Source organism: Engystomops pustulosus, chromosome 2 (assembly GCF_040894005.1).
Source record: "Engystomops pustulosus chromosome 2, aEngPut4.maternal, whole genome shotgun sequence".
Lineage (NCBI taxonomy): Eukaryota > Metazoa > Chordata > Amphibia > Anura > Leptodactylidae > Engystomops > Engystomops pustulosus.
The window spans coordinates 45,629,992-45,649,555 of NC_092412.1; positions in this window are offsets into that span (position 1 = coordinate 45,629,992).

A 19,564-nucleotide genomic window follows, 5' to 3' on the forward strand; every position below is an offset into this window, starting at 1 on the left:
GCCGGTGACGTCACCGAGCTCTCGGGCACACTAGCGCATGCGCACCACCTCCTCCCGGCGCGTCGCGGCCGGATCCCATTGCGCATGCGCGAAGTCCCGAAGCCTCGCGATACTACGAGGCTTCGGGACTTTGCGCATGCGCAATGGGATCCGGCCGCGACGCGCCGGGAGGAGGTGGTGCGCATGCGCTAGTGTGCCCGAGAGCTCGGTGACGTCACCGGCTCTTGGGCACTGCAAAATTAGTGACGGGAGCGGCGCTGACGAGAGCGTGACCGCGGAGCAGGGTCCGGGGTGCGCGCCGCATGACGCTTACAGAAGCGCCGAAGAGAGATTTTACTACCACAAGAAAATAATTTTTCTACAAATACAGCGGTTTCTGGTTTAATTGAAAATATGGTCCAGCATCAGCTCATCCTGAGCTAGCTTAAGGTATTTGTGGGTCAGAAGGGTCATTTTAAAGTGGTAGGTTTCCTTTAAAGGGAACCTGTGAGGGTGATTTAGATTGGAAGAAAAATAGGATCACTCCGGCACAGAAAGCTTCTTTAAAACTTGCAATATTTATTAATCCCAAAAAATCAAGCGGTAAAATCAGTAGCAAACATCCATTATCGCATCACCAGAAACACTTCATGTGGAAAAAGTGAAGCCTACGCGTTTCAGGTGTGTACTACACCCTTAGTCATGGCATACTGAGTGAAATAGGGTGTGTGTCTAATATGCCGGTAGCCGGGTGACGTGAAACACGTACATCCGGAATCGGCAACTAAGCCCTAGGAAACATTGTAATAAAATGTAAATCAACATATAAAATCAGAAAAAAGAAAGAAGAAGAAACAAAAACCCACAATATGTTATATGATGAGACACAATGCGAATACAAAGAATGTGAATATATTGCAATCTGCAGGAGACCCTCCTCTGGCTTGTGCGGTACGCATTCTTGCGGAGAAATGCTGGTCACAGCTGGTCAATCAGTATTGTCTCTGCTGCGCCTGCGTTGCAACATTGACTAAGCTTAGTGTCTCCAGGAACCAACATAGAGATTACCGTATAATAAAGTTACTACATAAAACTCCAAAATGAAAAGTACATGTCCATTGGATATACATAGCTGAAAATCTGTAATGAGCCCAGAAATGTAAAGAAACAATGAAAAACTAAATAGTATGAGGAATCTATTGAAGTTGAATGTGATTATACCCTCCCTCATGGTATATGCAATGTATAGTAGAACAGATCCACGGGTGTAATTATTGCGTGACTGCAGAATGAGGTGAGTAGTATAGGTGTTTTGTGTAAGATGACAGGGAGAATGACATTGGGTAATCATTTTGGGAAGAGTCAATAATGAAATAGGAATCCATGTCTATAATTCAAACCTTTTGGTGTTCTGGTATCCAAATGAAAGATCCAGAATGCTTCCCTGTTTCTTAATGTTTTCTGTCTGTCTCCAGGGTGATTTAGGACAGCAAACTACCCGTAGGTTGTTATGGACCAGTGATTTAGTGTCCCAAATTGCCCTGTAAATTTTTTTTTTAAGTAGGCCTATAAAAAAAAACATCAATACCTCCTTACCTCCATTCAGGCCATTTGCATTGTTGCAAGTGAAGCCGATGTAGTACATACTAGTTTCACTGCATCACTTGCTGCTTCGCAAGAGGAGGCACCGATGTGGGATCTGCAGGTATGAGTCTAATGTTCCTCATCGGACTCACATTTAGGTAAGTAAAAACGTTTTTTGTTTTTCCCTATGTACAGTCTTAAAAAAGGTCAAATTGAGAACCTTAACCACATTTGTAGTTTCTTTAGGGTCCTAACATTGTCCAGGTTGAAGTACAGTTTGGTGACATCATCCATGAAATGAGATGCAACTCAGTTATATAAAGTCACAGAGGCAGATACTTCTTGAGTGAAGATAAGCTGTCCCTATTGACCTCCCTATCTTGTGAGACATCACTAAATGGCTCTCCTGAAGTCTGATGTAGGATATCAACACCAGAGGAATTGTTTTGTGGTGAGGAGAGCTTGACTCCAGTGGTGAACACTCTGCCTCTGTGACCTTATACTACAAATTTACATCTAACTTAACAGTAAATTTTCTGGATGATGTCATGTGGCATATGCTGGGCCATGAAAGAATAAAAAATACATAAAATGTGGATCTGCTTGACAACATACTGCCGTTGATGGGTCAATTTCTGCTGATAGGCTCCCTTTAAGGTAAACATACTAGCCAAATGTATTTTAGATGCATGGATTGGATAATGAAAGTTTATATGAATCTCACCATATATACTTAAATGTTTTCTTAAGGCAAATACTGAATGTACATGGCAAATCCAGTGTGAACAGAACCTTAGAAGGGCTTCCCCGGATTTTTTTCTTTATCACTTATCCGTAGGATGTATCACTAATATCATAACAGATGATCTAACAACTGAGAACCTCACTCATCGATTGTTACAAGACACAGCTCTGTACACTTTGTGGTCGTTGTGCTTGTTACTGTCAATGACAAAAATTAGAATGATTTACAAACAGTGACCCATGTACTCGACATCCCAGATACAGTAGTAGATTATAATATAGGTGGCTTAGGCAGTAGCACAGGGCCACAGCCTTCTAGAGGGCCATGGCCACCCAAACCACCCACCAATTTGTAGAGTGTAAGGCAGCTTTAGTAGCCCATGAAATCCTCATACATCTGTTCCTGCTCTCAATACACATGGACCTCCTGTTCCTGAAACCGGATTGGACTTGACCTTGCATCTCTGCCACCTGCCCTGACCCTGACCACGCGACTGTCTCCTGCTAAGCTACCTCGACCTTGGCTGCCAGTGTGGCCTAGTCGCACCTGTGAAACGACCTGGTGGTACCCTGCTGCAGCAAGACCATCCCGCTTTGCAGCGGGCTCTGGTGAAGACCAGGTACCACTTAGATTTCGATCCCAGGTGTCGGCTAGATCCCTGATCCTGAATCCAGACAGGTAAGAGTAGATTTCATGTGGAGGAAGTCCTAACTTAAGGAGGGAGAATGCTACCGGCTGACTATTCAACATGAGACCTTGTATAGAGCTAACACCCCTACCTCGCCAATCTTTGAGGTTCAAGTGAAGAAATTGACTTTCAAAAAATTCAATGGCTATGTTTTCAAACCGAATCAGAGTTATATCCTGCTTAGAATTATGCCGAAAAGGTATAAGACCGTAACCCGGTCAAACGACTTTTTGACGTCAACCATCACAATGGTTGATGGCAAATTACAGCATTCGCAGTGTTGCATGAGTGTAATTATTCAGCAGGTATTGTCCGGCACTTGTCTGCCAAGGGTAAAATCCACTCACTTGATCATTCTTAATCAAGGTAGGAATCATTTTCTGCAGTCTATGGGATAACATTCTTGCATATATTTTGACGTCACAATTAAGAAGTTTGAGGGGGAGCTAGTGGGCTTTGCTTGCTTAAATGGTAACTATTAGGGGTGAGAGCATATCTTCAGGGAAAGCTCCTGATGAAAAAGGTAGGTCGAAGGTGCTTTGCATATGGGGTAAGATACTGTCTGAAATTAGTTTTTATATATCCAGGGGGAGGCTATGAAATTCTATCCTTAAATTCCATACTGGTGTGCTTGGATTCTATGTTTAGATGACTCTAAGTATAGATGAGCAACCTTTATCAGTTCTAAGCAAGGTATCTGTTAACACATAATTGATTTTTGCCAATAGGAAAACTTGTCCTTTAGAGTCCTTTTAAGATACAATTTATCTATAGCATTCAGGAAAATGAACGGAAATGTTCCCTCTATTCCTCCCTTCAGTCCTTTAATAGTTAAATACAGTATAAAGTCAGATTCTGTTTAAAACACAATAAGTCATTTGTTGTCTAGACAGTATAATAGCTTCCTTTGCCCCTTGAAACTCAGGAAGAAAGCGTGGGCTATTCTTGGGCATTTGCCACTTGGCCCTGAATTCGGTGCCCTTCCTATAGTACAAAGTTCAATATGTATTTCATTGTGATTTACTATGCACTATGTAACTAAAAACTTGCCTTCAGCAGTGATTTTATGGCCATGTATTCTATGTTTTCTGGTGTTCTTTTGTGTATCCAGTGACTGGTAACATCATTACTTCTGAACTTACTGTGTGAAATATGGAGAATCCTCTTTGAGACAGAACCAACGTTTGCAGATGGGTCTTTTAGCAGTTCACATTAAGAGTTGCTTTTAGGAGTTGCTCAGTAGACACAATATTTAAAAATAGAAATGTAGAGTATATGGCTACATTCACAGTGCCGTATGGGGAACGTTTATAAGTCCCCCATAGATGGCAATGGGCACCCGGTGCTGCACGGGAGCGGTATGTGCGGCACCAAACAATTCTGTAGCCAGAGAAAAGATAGGACATGCTCTATCCTCCCCCGGAATACAGAACCACGTACCATAGATGGTTATGGAGAGGGGCGGGGTTGAGCGCTCCTCCACTCCCCGGTGCCGACGTGTGCCTAAAATTGATAAATTGATCACATTTCTTAACGAAAGCATATATTAAAGACAAGGATGGGTGCACAAACAAAACTCCATAAAAATGAAAACTGGTCCAGATTAAAAGATAAAGGTTTCACAAAATATTATTTGCAGATGACTCTTCTGTGATTTTTCTGTGTTTTCATGGATTACGAAAAGTCCTTCTGGAATTGGCTCTTTGTTTAAAATCTCACTTGTTTACATATAAAAAAAATCACTTCGAAAGACATTTTGAGATAAGCTGAGAAGAGTCACCTTTTGCCTGCAATGAGCCTCCTGGAGAAGCTGAAGGGAGAGCTTGTGCTCTTAAGGACATAAAGCCATACCATTTGCTATTATATTAAAGATAAGAATCTTATGTTTCAAATCAGAAATTGATGGAAATCTGTAGACAGAACCACAAACCATATTCATTTGAAGTCTTAAAGCGTAACTGTAAAGTTACTTGACAAAAAAGTTTTAAGACAGCTGGAGAGAACCTTTGATAACAATTTTAACGATACCTATATCATGCTGCTTGCTTCTTCCTATCCTGATATCTATTAGTCCTATCTGTAAAATCCTCTCAGCTTCTCTTGAAAGGGGGCGGGACTTCCTGGTTGTGACATCAGCTAAGGGAAGTGAGGCCAGAGCACTGAGGGCATTTATGTAAATGTATACAGGCAGCACAGCCAATCAGGACACAGAATCAGCTACTGCTTGTACAGATACCTAATGAAAGGCAAGGCAGGGAAGACACAGAGATGACAGCACAGAGCATTGCATCTCTACATCATGGTCAGAAATGATCTTACAGCAATCTACTGCACCACAAAGAAAAAGATACACTATAAAACACCTACATCGGAATAAAAAGATAAATATATGGCAACATCACATTATATATCCTTTCTATATACAGAGAAATCTCTCTAGAAGACCACCTCTCTAAGAGGAGCCCTCCCAAAAAGACTGTTTTTCTAATTCAATCACTGAATTTTTTATTGTTATTTTTTATTGCTTATAATAATCGATGGAAGCTGCCCGGAATCTGCAGACCACCCTTTTCCTGTGCAAAGAGATCTGTTAAAAGGGGTTGCACTGTGTATATACTGTGCTGTGTGTGCAAGATCTGATCTAGATCTGATCTTAGAATTGATGGAAAACCTGTGCTTTGCCTTTATTTGTGCATGTATTACAACTTTCACATATACACAATTCTGCTGCATTCAAACTTTCAAACACAAACAGCTCTGCTACATACCATTGAGCAGTATGCAGAGACTTCTGTCTAGCCTGCAGCATGTTTGTAAATGGATGACCTGAAGCATGTGATCAAAAGGTTATGTGACCGGAGCTCAAATATCAAATTCAAATATAAAATTTTACTCTTCAATTTTTTTCTTCCTCTTATATGCAATTTCTCAGCAACCATAAGAACGACTAGAAACTTTCAATAAGAATAAGATGCCATTCAGAGTCGAAACTGCTTCATTCCTTTCTCCTCAGGATTCTTTCATAGCTCCATCCACTATGTAGAGAAGATATAAACGAACATAGCGTAGACGGTTTCAAATAATCTTAAAATCTTTATTCCAATCTACTCACATAAAAAGATAGAAAATGTGCATATCTGTTACTCCACTTACTGGACCAGTCATTGCCTGACCCAGGGTTTCGCCTTACAGCTTCTTCCGGGGAAGCTTCCCGTGTTCCTGCGTTCCTGTGTGGTCCTGCTCCTGAGTTCCCGTGTTTCGGTGTTTCAGTGTTCCCGTACTCCTGTGTGTTCCTGCGTTCCTGTTCCCGTGCTCCTGTGTGTTGCAGTCTGTTCCTGTGTTCCCGTTTCACTTCTGCTTGGACCTCCCGTTGCTGACCCCGGATTGGACTTGACCTTGCATCTCTGCTGCCTGCCCTGGCCCTGTACCTGACCACGCGACTCGGAACGTCTTTTTGCATTAAGGGGTTGAGGAAACGTAATGACATGATGTGGGATTAAAGCCAAACCGGTATATCTATTCCAGATGGAATTCCCAACTGTAGACAGGACGATTTCAAAGTCTAATGTTTCCTTACTTTTCATCAGAAATTAACAGGAAATTAAGTTGCTTGTAGTGTAGATTTGTACCGTATTAGCCATGGATAGCAGGACGGATATCTTCACTCTTCTTCATGAAAATAAGCAGCAGGTTATTTCAAGAATTCTGTCGTCTGAACTTGGTAATAGGATTTACAGTGCACATTTGTTGTCTGTACAGGGACTTGAGCCCTGGACCCTCAAATTAAAAGTCTGAAGCTCCATGAATTGAGCTATCCAGGCGCTAGCACTGTTTTGATGTGGTTGTGTCTTTGCAGTAGAACGTAAAGAGCTGATTTTGATTAGGGTCAGGGAGTAAAAGTTTTCCTTATGGAAGCTTTGCCAATAAAGGCCGCCTTATAGGCGTGTGGAGATTTAGAACCACTGATGCTCCACTAGGAAATATTGGGAATAATGCAAATAAGTTTTGCAAGGTAGCAAAAGAAGTGTGGTTTCATTTGTCCCATCCTGAATGAACAATGGGAATTAGTTCCTTGTTCAGAGTCCATGGCTAATTTAACCCATAGCCCGTTTAACCCAATAACAGTGGGGTAAAAGTGGAGTTGGGTGGTCAAAGACTTGAAAATGTTTACCAACATAGGAAGCCTTTCATGACCCAGAAGAACTGACTCTTTTTAGTGAGCTTAGCCAAATGATCAATCTCACTAAAAAGAGCCACCATTCCCATCACTATTTCTTCACCCAGTGTAGTCTTTTACAACCACAACTTACTTCTTTACTACCTCGACTGTGGTGCATGGAAGATGAACTCTTTGTATACCCCATGGTTTTAGGTAAAAATATAATGATCCAAGATAGACAACCGAGATTAGCCACTTGTCCCTTATCTGATGCTACCTTTCTACTGGAGCCTGTAACAGAGGTGGTCTCACTAAGACTTTCTTTCAGTGTAATGCGTCTTAGTAATCAGTTTATAGTTAAGGAAAAGGAGACAACCACTTTATTGGCTGCCTTTTGTGGTTGTCCACTTTAACTTTTGAACTCTCACGTATCACATAAAACTGTCTGAATAGAAGACTTATAAGAGACTTTATAGAAGAGAGCTTGCCAGGGGACTGTTATCCATGTTAGTCAGGCTAGTCCACGTTGAGAAGTTCATCCACAGGATTCAGTCCCGGGATGAATAGCCTCACATTGAATCTGCTGATGTATGGTTGGATGTGGATCACATTCTGTGTGGTTTGGAGACAATCTTGTACCTGGCTGTAGGAGCTGTCTGCACTGGAAGTAACAAGAAGCTGTTTATAGATGGGGATCAGTTACTCAATGTGCTTCTCACTGCAATTACACTTAAAGAGCCTTTGTCCCATGGGAATGGCTGATGCATATTAATAGTAAAACATAAATATGTAATTTCATATAATTAAATAAATATGCCGTTTTATTGACAGCGATGAAATCAGCTCGCTAATTTGTGGGTTTTTATTGGCAAGTGGCACTTATTATTTTTGCAAGAGCTATAAAATCATATTACATATATGACAGGCAGAAAATATTGTACCTGTAAGTGGAGTTAAGGGTTTATGGAGAGGGCTCATAGGGGGTCATGTTTTTTTTTTCTATACTTGAAAATGTTTTCAAAAATTTGCATTGTTTTGTAGCTTCTTTGGTAGCAGCTAAATAAAATTAAATTTATTCCTATACTGGTGTGACCTGCATTCTCCATTAGGAGTTTCATTTTAGGACACTCTGTGAACCCCCAACACGAAGGTGGAATGGGATCGGAATTGTGACCTGGACATGAGGAACTGAATGCTGGGAAGAGTCAACATATACCTCCTACTCCAAAAGCCAAAAGCTGAACTTCTGGTACAGTACTACTTAAAACTAGTTATTCCTTTTAAAATATTTTTCCCAGGTCATTCTTTGACCTTCTGAAATGCAATTCCTGACTGTTACTACGTGAACAACTACTCTTCTTCTTTATATTAATCTTTCTTTATATAGCACAATCATATTCTGTAGCGCTTTACAAATCATAGGGGACATATAACAATATAATATTGCATTACAGAGTACAAACAGTCATATGGAGCAATATTGGTGTAATGCAATGTAATATTAGAATAATTAGAATAATCTCCCTTCTCTCATCTCAGTCTATTGCCCTACCAGTGACATTAGATAAATCTCTACTTAAATTCGAACCTCTCATGCAAGTCTCCAATACCCTCCCGAGTTGCACCAATTCTCTGGAATGCTCTTCCCCGGACTCTTAGAATAATACCCACCCTCCAAAGTTTCAAACGTGCTCTTAAAACCCATCTCTTTAGGCAAGCCTATCACACTCGCTAACTGCATGAAATGTCAACTCTCCCTTTACTAATCCATCCTATGTCCTATCTCCCTTCTGTTATCCGGCAAACAGCAGATATATACCAAGTTCCAGACTTCTCTGCAGTTTGATGGCGCTATGCAAATAAAGATTATTATTATTAGTGAGGGTCCTGCTCACAAGAGCTTACAGTTTATCTGTGGGATCACTATAGCACCAAGGCAGCAGGCCTTGGGGTTGTGCTGGACTATGACCTCTCCTTTGCACCAAATATTCAATCTCTTGCTCGCTCTTGCCGCATGCATCTCAGAAACTTCTCCAGAATCCGCCAATTTAGAAACCTCTAAAATGCTAATTGTTGCTCTGATTTGCTCTCGACTAGACTTCTTACTAATCGGTTTTCCACTCACTAAACTCTTTTCTGGTTCAATCTATTCTTAATGCAGCAGCCTGGCTTGTCTTTCAGCCCAAACACTAGACGGACATAGTTAAGTCTATTGCCTAACCCATGCTCTTCGGTCCGCCAGTGATGTTAGATTTATCTCTACCTTTATTCAAACCTATGACAAACATCACAGGACTTTGGAATGCTCTAGCCCATTCTTTCAGACTAATACCAAACCTCCAAAGTTTCTAAGGTGCTCTTAAAACCCATGTCTTTAGGCAAGATTATCACAGTCACTAACTGCATGAAATGTGAACTCTCTTTACTAATCCATCCTCTGTTCTCCTCCAGTCCGTTATCCAGCAAACACCGGATAAAAAGCAAGCTTCGGGCTTCTCAGCAGTCACTTTCACCTTGGACTTTGTATATAAGATGGCAGCTGATGGCTGCTTCAACAGAATTTATATTTATTAAAGGGGTATTCTCCTCTGGGCATTCACATTCAGTTTCATTAATCTGCCATATATACATTTCTTCAATTAGATGTTATAAATTTTTTTTTACCTGTGTGAAGATAATTTCTTGTAACAAGAAACAAGACTGTGTCCTTGGATACGACCACCTCTGCTGGATGATTGCACAAAGAAACTAAAGGTTTTTGTATATGAAATGTCTGGAAGTTATTGTATGTCTCACAGCCGCCCCGTAGTTATGAACGCTGAAGCCAGGTAGGGTTTAATAGTGCATGTCTGATAACCACTGCCAAAATGTGAGGTGGTCGTCTCTGAGAAAGCTATCTCTAAGGGACTACATGGCTACATTTATGAGAAATTATCTTCACACAGGAACATTTTGTTTTAATAACATCCACTTGAAGAAATGTTTACATGTGGTAAATGAATAAAATTAAATGTGAATGCCCAAATGGGAATACCCTTTAAATTATTTTATTCTGTTATAAAGAATGGCTGGACCATTATACAAGCTCTAAAACCTCTTCTGTCAGACCCTCTTATTGATTCTGGTATCCCACATCAGATATGTGTCACCATGAGAAGTCAGCTATTGCTATTGGAGACTACAATCAGATGCAATTGGTGTATTTCCTATCTACCACGGCTATTTTTGTAGAAAACCCTGTAGCTCCTCTCTTATTAGTTTGACTTAGGCTACAAATTAAAATCTGTCCACTCAATGGTCCACCATCTTCTACCATAAAGAAGTTTATCTTAACTACAATATGCTTTCTTTTCTGACATATAGTCTATATAGTTTTTATTTTTCATGAGGCTATAAAATATCCATACAGTCCAAGCATCTCCATGTCTTCTTAGATATCTTTCGTGCTACAAGAGAACAATTTCCATTTTTCATGCCATGTCCATAACTGAATTGTAACCAGTAACATCTTGTTTTAATGAAAAAGTTCTGTAAGATACTTCTGGAACATAGCCGAGAAAAAAACTTCAGCTTCTGTGGCCAAAATATTTCTGTAATGTGATATTATGGGACATCTTGCAATGAGGCATAAGTATCAGTTATTATAAACATTGGTGAATTTAATATGAATTGACATGTATTACGCCCAAAATATTCCTTGTCCTACACAGTGTAGATTATCAAACCTACAACACAATAGCTTTTTCTTGAAGGGGTCTTATTAGGGGATTACATTCTTGCTGGCAAGCATGTAGAAAACTTGCAATACTTATGCCCAATGTATCTATGGAACCTAACTTACCCAATGGGTGCTGCTGTCTGGGAACGGACAAAGTGATGGAGAAAGAAAGGACACAAACAGTGAACCCTAAAGCTAGACCCACCCAGCTTTTCTTACCTACTTACCTATCCCACCCTAGCTAGTAATTAACAACTTGTTGGCGTTCCCTCCTGTGCCTAAGTAAGAACACAGAGACAATAAAAACACAGAAGAATGGTCATACAAATATGGGTCAAAACCAACGGGACAATGCAGTACATAATCAAGAGATAAATGGATGGTCAGAAGATTAAAGAATAAGAAAGTCCAGCAAATGCTACCAATCTTCAAAGAAGACTTATAGCAAGCACTGGGAAGTGCAGGCAATTCTCTTATGAGATATCAGAGTCCTGGTCCAGAGAGTGAGAAACAGATGCGGTGGAAATTAAGATAAGACAGGAGGGAAATAAGGTAGTGTTCAGACTAGTGCCATGTAGAATGCAAACAGAGTACAAAATCAAAGTCAGAAGCACTTCTTCTGCCATAGTTTAGGATCAGAGGATGGCACTGAAGCACAAATGGACACAAATGTTACAGTATCATTATAGAACCTGCCAGTCTGGTATGCATTAATACACTATTTTTGAAAATTTATTCTGCTGGAATTTCCAAAATACAAGCATGTATACATTAAAAAAAAGTTTGAAATTCGATAAATAATTTTATTTTAATGAAACCCTTCAACTTTTATGCACGTCGAATCTTCCTAAATTGTACTTCTGGAAAAATGAAATCTGAACAAAGCTCAGAGTATATGTATATTTAGGAATCACAGAGGAGAATCATTTGCCCTGGATACCTTCAGCCAGACAGTTACAAAAAATGTAAAAAAAAAATGATGTATAAGGTAGTGGCCAAAGTGGATAATATTGTATGGTGGCCCCTGTACTGTATCTCAAAAATTCTGTAAATAAGATTGCAGCAATAATGTTTCCTGATGTTAAATTATGTAAATTCTTGTTGGTTATAGGCAAAACTTGGTTTGTGATGCTCAGTACTTATCTACTGTATGTATGGATACTCACTAACTATGATTGTGCTGCTCAAATACATTTTCCAGGATGGCAAAAGGAAAACATTGCCTCTTAGCTGCCTCAGAAGGCAGCCCCCTTAACCGGTTCGCGGGCGCCCGCCGTGTATTCACGGCGGCGGTCGGGTCGCGCTGCATGGAGAGGGCTCACGGGCTGAGCCCTCTCCATAACCGGTAAGTCTTTGCTGCATATTGCAGCAAAGGCTTACCGGTAACACCCGCGATCGGTGCCAGCACCGATCGCGGGTGTTATCACAGCGATGGCTGCCGGCAAAGCTGCCGGCAGCCTCAAAAAGATAGCGGCGCATGGGCGCCGCCATCTTACCTGGGATCGCCGCTCCCCGTGACGTCATTGGGGAGCGGCGATCCGTCTCCATGGTAGCCTTGGGTCTTCCGAAGACCCAAGGCTATTTCGTTTTAACCCCTATCAGCACATTGTAATGAATGAGGAGGAAAATCCCCATATACTGCCATACTGTAGTATGGCAGTATATGATAGGATCGATCAGACAACCTAGGGTTAAAGTATAGTAAAAATAAAAATAAAAAAAGTTTAAAAAAAGAATTATAATAAAAAAACCTAAAATTTCAAATCACCCCCCTTTCCCTAGAACTGACATAAATATAAATATACAGTAAAAATCATAAACACATTAGGTATCAATGCGTCCGAAAATGCCCGATCTATCAAAATATGATAACGGTTTTTCAATGCGTTTAACCCCGTAACAGAAAATAGCGCCCAAAGTCGAAAATGGCACTTTTTTGCCATTTTGAAAAATATAAAAAAATCTATAAAAAGTGATCAAAAGGTCGTACAGTCCTAAAAATGATATTATTGAAAATATTATCAAATTTCACAAAAAATGACACCACCCACAGCTCCGTACACCAAAGTATAAAAAAGTTATTAGCGCCAGAAGTTGGCAAAATCAAAAAAATAATTTTCGTACAGGAGGTTTTAATTTTTGTAAATGTATGAAAACATTATAAAACCTATACAAATTTGGTATCCCCTTAATCGTACCGACCCAAAGAATAAAGTAGACATGTCATTTGGGGCGGTAAGTGAAAGACGTAATATCCAAGCCCACAAGAAAATGTTTTTTTCACCATATTCACTGCATTTGGAATTTTTTCCCGCTTCCGAGTACATGGCATGGAATATTTAATACCTTCACTATGAAGTGCAATTTGTTACGCAGAAAACAAGCCATCACACAGCTCTTAACGTGTAAAAATAAAAAAGTTATAGATTTTTGAAGGTGGGGAGTGAAAAATGGACATGAAAAAACAGGAAAGGGTCCGGTCATAAACCGGTTAACATCAATAAGGACTTTTTCAGGAAGCCTAATGACATCATGCATGATAAAATCCAAACCAGTATATCTAGTACACAAGGAACAGATTCTTTGTTTTCAAGTCTTTGCATCTCATCAGTACAGTGTAGGGAACTGGTTTCAGTGAGAGGCGTGAGACCAGGTCTGCAAAGTAAGAGCTTTCCTAATGGAGACTTTGCCATTTAAAGGAGTTCTTTGGTAATAGAAGTTGGACCCCATTCACAGCATAGGGCCTAACATGCTGATCTTACGAGATGTCAGTGATGGGACCCCCACAGATCATAAAAACGGGGGTCCGTTACACCTCTGTTGTGACCCAAGATGACCGGAGAAGTCAGTCGCCCATGTGCTGGCTGCCCCATTCATCTCTATGGTGCTGACGGAAATAGCCAAGCGCTGTACTCAGCAATCTTTATCAGCGCCATAGAGATGAAAAGACCAGACGGTGCATATGAGAGCAGCTGTTCTTTGCATCTCAAGCTATGATGGGGGTACAAGAGACCCCTTTTCTCGTGATCTATGGGGATCTCATCAGTGAGACCCCCACGATCAGCAAATTAGGCCCTATCACATGAATAGGGTTAACTTGCACTGACTAAAGAACCCTTTATGGTCTGCTTTGCAGGCGTGTGGAGACATATAGCCATTGCTGCTACTTCGATCTATTGCACTCTATTAAAAGACATTATAGATTTTTAAGGTATAGTGGCATGTGTAGTATATGGGTAGATTCTTTTTAGTTATAGTGGCATTATTTAGGTGTAGTATATGGTGAGATTATTTAGAGAACAGTATAGTGGCAGTATTTATGTGTAGTATATGGTGAGATTATTTAGAGAACAGTATAGTGGCAGTATTTATGTGTAGTATATGGTGAGATAATTTAGAGAACAGTATAGTGGCAGTATTTATGTGTAGTATATGGTGAGATTATTTAGAGAACAGTATAGTGGAAGTATTTATGTGTAGTATATGGTGAGATTATTTAGAGAACAGTATAGTGGAAGTATTTATGTGTAGTATATGGTGAGATTAGTTAGAGAACAGTATAGTGGAAGTATTTATGTGTACTATATGGTCAGGTTATTTAGAGAACAGTATAGTGGCAGTATTTATGTGTAGTATATGGTGAGATTAGTTAGAGAACAGTATAGTGGCAGTATTTATGTGTAGTATATGGTGAGATTAGTTAGAGAACAGTATGGTGGCAGTATTTACGTGTACTATATGGTCAGGTTATTTAGAGAACAGTATAGTGGCAGTATTTATGTGTAGTATATGGTGAGATTAGTTAGAGGACAGTATGGTGGCAGTATTTACGTGTACTATATGGTCAGGTTTAGAGATGAGCGAGCACTAAAATGCTCGAGTGCTCGTTATTCGAGACAAACTTTTCCAGATGCTCGCGTGCTCGTCTCGAATAACGAGCCCCATTGAAGTCAATGGGAGACTCGAGCATTTTTCAAAGGGACCATGGTTCGGGAATAAAATGTGTTAATTAATTGAAAAAGAATGTTATCAGGTGTATGCAAACATCTGCAATCTATTCTTCACTGTTCCGCGCGTATATTATCTCCCGACAAGTTAGCAAATGTGAAGAACAGTGAAGAATAGAATAAAAACAGTGAACACAGTGAACACAGGCTCATTTAAGTGAAAAACACAGTGAAGAATAGATTACAGATGTTCGGCACATCTGCTTACTTGTCGGGAGATACGCTGTCCCGGGATCCGCTGCTCTTCTTCCACTGAAGTCTCCCCGATGTCTCCGTGCTGCTCCCCGATGTCTCTGTGCTGCCGCCCGATGTCTCCGTGCCGCTGCCCGATGTCTCCGTGCCCCGATGTCTCCCTGCCGCTCCCCGATGTCTCCGCTCCCCGATGTCTCCGTGCCGCTCCGTGCCGCTGCCCGATGTCTCCGTGCCGCTCCCCGATGTCTCCGTGCCCCGATGTCTCCGTGCCCCGATGTCTCCGTGCCGCTCCCCGATGTCTCCGTGCCGCTCCCCGATGTCTCCGTGCCCCGAAGTCTCCGTGCCGCTCCCCGATGTCTCCGTGCTGCTCCCCGATGTCTCTGCGCCCCGATGTCTCCGTGCCCCGATGTCTCCGTGCCGCTCCGTGCCGCTGCCCGATGTCTCCGTGCCGCTCCCCGATGTCTCTGTGCCCCGATGTCTCCGTGCCGCTCCCTGATGTCTCCGTGCCGCTCCCCGATGTCTCCGTGCCCCAATGTCTCCATGCCGCTCCCCGATGTCTCTGTGCCGCTGCCCGATGTCTCCGTGTCACTCCGTGCCGCTGCCCGATGTCTCCGTGCCGCTCCCCGATGTCTTGTACCGCTCCCCGATGTCTCCGTGCCCCGATGTCTCCGTGCCGCTCCCGGATGTCTCCGTGCTGCTCCCCGATGTCTCCGTGCCCCGATGTCTCCCTGCCGCTCCCCGATGTCTCCGTGCCCCGATGTCTCCGTGCCGCTCCGTGCCGCTGCCCGATGTCTCCGTGCCGCTCCCCGATGTCTCCGTGCCCCGATGTCTCCGTGCCCCGATGTCTCCGTGCCGCTCCCCGATGTCTCCGTGCCGCTCCCCGATGTCTCCGTGCCGCTCCCCGATGTCTCCGTGCCCCGAAGTCTCCGTGCCGCTCCCCGATGTCTCCGTGCCGCTCCCCGATGTCTCCGTGCCCCGATGTCTCCGTGCCCCGATGTCTCCGTGCCCCGATATCTCCGTGCCGCTCCGTGCCGCTGCCCGATGTCTCCGTGCCGCTCCCCGATGTTTCCGTGCCCCGATGTCTCCGTGCCGCTCCCTGATGTCTCCGTGCCCCGATGTCTCCGTGCCGCTCCCCGATGTCTCCGTGCCACTGCCTGAAGTCTCCGTGTCGCTCCGTGCCGCTGCCCGATGTCTCCGTGCCGCTCCCCGATGTCTCCGTGCCCCGATGTCTCCGTGCCGCTCCCTGATGTCTCCGTACCGCTCCCCAATGTCTCCGTGCCGCTCCCCGATGTCTCCGTGCCGCTGCCCGATGTCTCCGTGCGGCCGCTGCCCCATGTCTCCGTGCTGCTCCCCGGTGTCTCTGTGCTGCTCCCCGGTGTCTCTGTGCTGCTCCCCGTTGTCTCTGTCCTGCTCACCGTGTTCTTCAATGTGTTCTTCACACATATATATTGTTCTTCACATGCTATTTTGTTCGCACTGTTCCGCGCGTATCTTCCGACAAGTAAGCAGATGTGCCGAACATCTGTAATCTATTCTTCACTGTGTTTTTCACTGTGTTTTTCACTTAAATGATCCTGTGTTCACTGTTTTTATTCTATTCTTCATTGTTCTTTACTGTGTTTTTTTAATTAAATGCTTGATCTCGAGCAGGGGAAATACTCGTCCGAGCAACGAGCCGTTTCGAGTACCTTAATACTCGAACGAGCATCAAGCTCGGACGAGTATACTCGCTCATCTCTAGTCAGGTTATTTAGAGAACAGTATAGTGGCAGTATTTTTGTGTAGTATATGGTGAGATTATTTAGAGAACAGTATGGCAGCAGTATTTATGTGTACTATATGGTCAGGTTATTTAGAGAACAGTATGGTTGCAGTATTTATGTTTAGTATATGGTGAGATTAGTTAGAGGACAGTATGGTAGCAGTATTTATGTGTACTCTATGGTCAGGTTATTTAGAGAACAGTATAGTGGCAGTATTTATGTGTAGTATATGGTGAGATTAGTTAGAGAACAGTATAGTGGCAGTATTTATGTGTAGTATATGGTGAGATTAGTTAGAGGACAGTATGGTGGCAGTATTTACGTGTACTATATGGTCAGGTTTAGAGATGAGCGAGCACAAAAATGCCCGATGTCTCCGTGCCGCTCCCCGATGTCTCCGTGCCCCGAAGTCTCCGTGCCGCTCCCCGATGTCTCCGTGCCGCTCCCCGATGTCTCTGCGCCCCGATGTCTCCGTGCCCCGATGTCTCCGTGCCGCTCCGTGCCGCTGCCCGATGTCTCCGTGCCGCTCCCCGATGTCTCTGTGCCCCGATGTCTCCGTGCCGCTCCCTGATGTCTCCGTGCCGCTCCCCGATGTCTCCGTGCCCCGATGTCTCCGTGCCGCTCCCCGATGTCTCCGTGCCCCGATGTCTCCGTGCCGCTCCCCGATGTCTCCGTACCGCTCCCCGATGTCTCCGTGCCCCGATGTCTCCGTGCCGCTCCCCGATGTCTCCGTGCTGCTCCCCGATGTCTCCGTGCCCCGATGTCTCCCTGTCGCTCCCCGATGTCTCCGTGCCCCGTTGTCTCCGTGCCCCGATGTCTCGGTGCCGCTCCGTGCCGCTGCCCGATGTCTCCGTGCCGCTCCCCGATGTCTCCGTGCCCCGATGTCTCCGTGCCCCGATGTCTCCGTGCCGCTCCCCGATGTCTCCGTGCCGCTCCCCGATGTCTCCGTGCCCCGAAGTCTCCGTGCCGCTCCCCGATGTCTCCGTGCCGCTCCCCGGTGTCTCTGTGCTGCTCCCCGGTGTCTCTGTGCTGCTCCCCGTTGTCTCTGTCCTGCTCACCGTGTTCTTCAATGTGTTCTTCACACATATATATTGTTCTTCACATGCTATTTTGTTCGCACTGTTCCGCGCGTATCTTCCGACAAGTAAGCAGATGTGCCGAACATCTGTAATCTATTCTTCACTGTGTTTTTCACTGTGTTTTTCACTTAAATGATCCTGTGTTCACTGTTTTTATTCTATTCTTCATTGTTCTTCACTGTGTTTTTTTAATTAAATGCTTGATCTCGAGCAGGGGAAATACTCGTCCGAGCAACGAGCCGTTTCGAGTACCTTAATACTCGAACGAGCATCAAACTCGGACGAGTATACTCGCTCATCTCTAGTCAGGTTATTTAGAGAACAGTATAGTGGCAGTATTTTTGTGTAGTATATGGTGAGATTATTTAGAGAACAGTATGGTAGCAGTATTTATGTGTACTATATGGTCAGGTTATTTAGAGAACAGTATGGTTGCAGTATTTATGTTTAGTATATGGTGAGATTAGTTAGAGGACAGTATGGTAGCAGTATTTATGTGTACTCTATGGTCAGGTTATTTAGAGAACAGTATAGTGGCAGTATTTATGTGTAGTATATGGTGAGATTAGTTAGAGGACAGTATGGTAGCAGTATTTATGTGTACTATGTGGTCAGGTTATTTAGAGAACAGTATAGTGGCAGTATTTATGTGTAGTATATGGTGAGATTATTTGGAGAACAGTATAGTGGAAGTATTTATGTGTAGTATATGGTGAGATTATTTAGAGAACAGTATGGTAGCAGTATTTATGTGTAGTATATGGTGAGATTATTTTGAGAACAGTATAGTGGAAGTATTTATGTGTAGTATATGGTGAGATTATTTAGAGAACAGAATGATGGCAGTATTTATGTGTACTATATGGTCAGGTTATTTAGAGAACAGTATGGTGGCAGTATTTATGTGTAGTATATGGTGAGATTAGTTAGAGGACAGTATGGTAGCAGTATTTATGTGTACTATATGGTCAGGTTATTTAGAGAACAGTATAGTGGCAGTATTTATGTGTAGTATATGGTGAGATTAGTTAGAGGAAAGTATGGTAGCAGTATTTATGTGTACTATATGGTTAGGTTATTTAGAGAACAGTATAGTGGCAGTATTTATGTGTACTATATGGTGAGATTAGTTAGAGGACAGTATGGTAGCAGTATTTATGTGTATTATATGGTCAGGTTATTTAGAGAACAGTATAGTGGCAGTATTTATGTGTAGTATATGTTGAGATTATTTAGAGAACAGTATGGTAGCAGTATTTATGTGTAGTATATGGGGAGATTATTTAGAGAACAGTATAGTGGAAGTATTTATGTGTAGTATATGGTGAGATTATTTAGAGAACAGTATGAAGGCAGTATTTATGTGTACTATATGGTCAGGTTATTTAGAGAACAGTATGGTTGCAGTATTTATGTGTAGTATATGGTGAGATTAGTTAGAGGACAGTATGGTAGCAGTATTTATGTGTACTCTATGGTCAGGTTATTTAGAGAACAGTATAGTGGCAGTATTTATGTGTAGTATATGGTGAGATTATTTAGAGAACAGTATGGTAGCAGTATTTATGTGTAGTATATGGTGAGATTATTTAGAGAACAGTATAGTGGAAGTATTTATGTGTAGTATATGGTGAGATTATTTAGAGAACA